The sequence below is a fragment of the Malania oleifera genome, chromosome 2 (genome assembly GCF_029873635.1).
Source record: "Malania oleifera isolate guangnan ecotype guangnan chromosome 2, ASM2987363v1, whole genome shotgun sequence".
Lineage (NCBI taxonomy): Eukaryota > Viridiplantae > Streptophyta > Magnoliopsida > Santalales > Ximeniaceae > Malania > Malania oleifera.
The window spans coordinates 61,071,482-61,076,132 of NC_080418.1; the positions used below are offsets into that span (position 1 = coordinate 61,071,482).

At 34.9% G+C, this 4,651-nt stretch overlaps 1 non-coding gene across 1 annotated transcript; it reads right to left on the minus strand.

Annotated features, from left to right (window-relative positions):
• Positions 1 to 3,821: 3,821 nt before the first annotated feature.
• Positions 3,822 to 3,927, minus strand: LOC131150004 (small nucleolar RNA R71). Its single transcript, XR_009135391.1, has one exon. It is a non-coding gene; the product is annotated as a small nucleolar RNA R71 (small nucleolar RNA).
• Between the last annotated feature and the right edge of the window lie 724 nt (positions 3,928 to 4,651).

The following is a 4,651-nucleotide window of genomic DNA, read 5'->3' on the forward strand; positions in this document are numbered from 1 at the left end:
TCAACATAAATTTGTACGATAAACATGTCTTTATTTTTGGTTTGTATGAATAACGTGCTATCAACCTTTCCTCTTGAAAATATGTTTTCTAATAAAAATTTGCTCAACCTCTCATACCAAGCTCTAAGAGCTTGTTTAACCCATATAATGTTTTTGTTAATCTAAATACATAATTAGAGTTATTTATATCCTCAAAACCAAGAGGTTATTACATATAGACCTTTTCATTAATGAATCCATTTAAAAATACACTCTTTACATCCATTTTATAGAGTTTGAATTCTTTATGAGATGTATATGATTGCTACAGGAGCAAACTTCATAGTCTATTCATTCTTCTTGATTGAATCCTTGAGCTACAAGTCTTGCCTTATATCTTACTATTATGTCATTTTCATCGTTTTATTCCTAAATATCCATCTTGTTCCAATTATTGAATCAAACTGATTTAACTCTTCTTGTATAGCTAGGTTCCGAGAATCATCGCTCAAGGTTTCTTCAATGTTTTTAGGTTCGTCTTGGGATAGAAATGTAAAGTGGTTGCATAAGTTTTTCAATGATGATCTAGTAGATACTCCTTGAGAAGGTTCTCCTATGATTTGATCTTTATGATGATTTCTTACAAATTTCCATTCTTTGGGTAACTCAGGTTTTTCTATAGGATCATCATGTGGAGTTTCTTCATTTTTCTCTTCTTTAACTTATATGATTTCTACATTTTCTAGTTTTTGTGAACCATCATCTTTTTCTTCAATCTTAATTGATTTGGTAAAAGGATTAGATTCATCAAAGGTTACATGGACTGATTCAATGATTGTGAGAGTTCTCTTATTATAAATTCTAAAGGCTTTACTATTTGATGCATATCCTAAAAAGATACCTTCATCTAATTTTGCATCAAATTTCCCTAAGTCATCTTTATCATTAAGTACAAAACACTTACATCCAAATACACGAAAGTAAGCTATGTTAGGCCTTTTTCCTTTCCATAATTCATAGGGAATTTTATTTAAACTTGATCTAATGGAAACTCTATTCATTACATAGGATGCAGTATTAACCAATTCAACCCAAAAGTACTTAAGTAGCTTATGTTCATTTAACATAGTCCTAGCCATTTCTTGAAAGGATCTATTCTTTCTTTCGACAACTCCATTTTGTTGTGAAGCTCTAGGTGCTGAAAAGTTATGTCTAATTCCATGTTCATTGCAAAATTTTTCAATATCTTTATTATTAAATTCTCTTCCTTGATCACTTCTAATATTTTGAACACCATAGTCTTTTTCATTTTGAAGTCTTTTATACAAGTTTATCAACATATTACATGTTTCATCTTTTGAGGCTAAGCAGAGTACTCAGGTAAATCTGGAGTAGTTATTAATGATGATGAAAGCATATTGCTTTCCTCCTATACTTTGTGTCCCAGTGGGACCAAATAAGTCTAAGTGAATAAGCTCTAAGGACTTGCTAGTGGAGATGTAATTCTTCTTCTTAAAGCTAGACTTAGTTTGTTTTCCTAATTGACAAGCATCACAAATTTTATCCCTAACAAACTTTATGCTAGGTAGTCCTCTAACTAAGTTCTTCTTGACTAGTTTTGATAGTAAGTTCATACTAGCATGTCCTAGTCTTCTATGCCATAACCAACTTACTTCATTCATAGTTGCTAAGCATGTGATATCTTGAGATTTTAGCTTTTCAAAATTTATGTAATACACATTATCAATTCTTTGGCTATACCTGCCTATGTCCTTGCCTTATGCAACACACCTAAGGATTCCAGTACACCACTCCTTTATGGGTAGGAGCAACCTTACAACACTCCTTCAATAGGTTGGAGCTCACCTCTTCAAGCGATACCTCATGCTTGGTACAACGATTCAACAGTACTGAACCATCAAGAAAACAAGAAGACAAGAAATAACTTCTTGCATATAAGAATTACTCTCAAAAAGAGCAGATTAGTACAAGTTATAGCACAACTAAGAATACTTCAATTTAAATATCAATGAAGAATAGAATTGAAGTTCAGAGATTATATCACAGGGATCTTTCTTTGGATTGATAAAACTTAGAGTTTTATGCTCAAAGATCAGTGAAAAATAGCCTAGAAAATCTCAGTAAAACTCCAGCAAGTATGTGAGCAAAAGAGCTTTTGGAAGAGTATGAAAGTTGTATGCTTGATTGCTGCCATGAATTCTTGGTAAGATATGATTTGTGAAATCATGTATTTATAGGCTTAAAAAGTCATGTTTTCGTGTTGCCCAAGTTACTTGGAGTGCTTCCCAAGTTTTTACAATGTTTGGGGCACAAGCAACTTAATTTGGAAACATTTAAAAGCTGTTTTAAAATAGTTGTTACGAAGGTCAAGCGCCAAAACTCATTGGGGTTAGACACCTAGACTTTAAATACAACATATTATCACAATCATAACAGGGTTAGGTGCCTGAACTCACAGGGGTTAGTCGCCTGTGCCTATACTGTCTTCCCATTTTAATTCAATAAAATTGTTAGTCACCTGACCAGACATGGGTCAGTCGCCTGGGCAATTAAAACATTATTTTTTAAATCTTGTTTCCAAAATCTCTTGCCAACTTGTTTTGATACTTTTGAAAGATATTTTCAAGGGTTTTCAAAAATAAGGTATCTAGGTCCATGATTAACCTTAATGAGCTTCAAAGCATTCATTTTGATATTTAGTTGAAGTACTTACACAAGACTTCCTTAAGACTTTAAAACTTTCTAAACTTGAAGTTTTCATGTATATGTTTGATTTGAGTCTATTTTGTCTTGAGCTTCAATATCCATTAAGCTTCCACAAGATTTGTCTGTCTTTGACCTTTTAAGCTTCCTTTTGTTCACTTTTTGTTGGAGTATGAGCTTTTAATAATCACTTGTGATCTTGAACTCTTAATACTTAAACTTTTGAACTTCATAGTCTTGATTTTCCTGAAACATCATTACTTAAACTATAACATGTTTAATTTACCTTGATTTGTTATCATTAAAATAAGATTTGAAAGCCATGTTAGGCCAACACTTGGGATTAGTTAGGTTTTATAAATATTATCTTTGGTAGTTAAGGTCCCAAGCCTTCACGAGCCTACCAAAATTTTGGCGCTCTTGCCGGGGACTTAGCTACGGTTATAAGCCAACTTCCATTTTAGAGTATTATTGCTTTGTTTTTTTATTTGTTTTCTTTTTATTTTGGTTTTCTGAATCTGAAGTCTTACATCTGTGTGCTTCAAGTGTGTACATTTGGTTTGTGTTCTTTAGAGCCTAAGATAATTCCTCTTGATCCTGAGATTGAAAGGTCATGTAGATTCTCTAGGAACCTATCTTTAATCCTGAGTTTGCAGAGTTATCTGAGTTTAAAGCAATGGCCAAACCTCCACTTGTTCCCGCTGACTAAATCCTAGAACCCTAAGCTCCCTGCTTACTTATGGTGGTAGAGCAACCCATTCGGCCTCTTAGGGACTACTTTGTACTTAATGCATACACATCGCTGTCTTGAATATGGTTCCTAGATGTTCAGGTGGCACAATTCGAGATTAAGACTTCGATCATCTCGATGTTGCCCACCTTTTATGGGAACTCCATAGAAAATCTTTATCAGCATCTAGATGAGTTTTTGGAGATCTACTCCACCATCTGAATACCCAATTTTAGTGATGACGCCTTTCATCTTAGGCTCTTTTGGTTCTCCTTGAAGGATAAGGCCAAGTATTGGTTGACGTCCCTAGAGCTGAACTCGGTAACCAACTGGGCCATCATGCAGCATGAATTCTTGAAAAAGTACTTCCCAATTAGGAAGACTAACCAGCTATGAAGGGCAATCATAAGTATCACACAGACGGATGGGGAACTTTTCTTTGAGACCTGGGAGTGATTTAGGGGCCTCCTTTGTAAATGTCCACATCATTAGGTCCCTAAGTGGCAATTAGTGCAAACCTTTTACGAATGGTTAGCTGAGAGAGATAGGTCCGTGGTAGATGTCTCGTGTGGAGGTACTTTCTTCACAAAGCATGAGAATGAGGCATGGGTTCTCTTTCAGAACCTAAGTAAGAATTCCCAGTAGCACAATGTGGCTGCTTGTAGACCCCCCAATGCATCCACTTCCAAACCAAAGGGAGTTTATGAGTTAAGCTCAAGCCTTGACCTAACACCCAATCTACACAGCATATCTAAAAAGTTAGATCAATGCTTGTCCTTAAGGCAGCAACAACAACTAAAAGCCTATGCAGAAGTATGTGCAATTTGCTCCGACCCTTCCCATTCATACTACAATTGCCCACATGCGCCTTCTATTGACTTTTTGAGTATGATCCTTGTTTTGATGCTAACAAAGCACTTGGGACTAATGTGTGTGGTTAGTACTTGGATAGGTTAATATTTCAGAATGCACACATGAAAAAGGATTGATGGAAGCTTGAGGAACATAAAAATCATACTGCCTGGCATATTCCATGATCAAAGGAGCAAAAGAAGAAGACCTTTATTTCTTTTTGTAATTGCATTTAGTTTTTTTTTTCTATTTGTTGTGTAATAATGCATGGCATACATGGTATCAATGAAAGCTTAGTAATGACCATAGACAAACTGTAGGGAAATCAAATGACCATTGAAAAGACCGACCGACGCTAGATTTTTG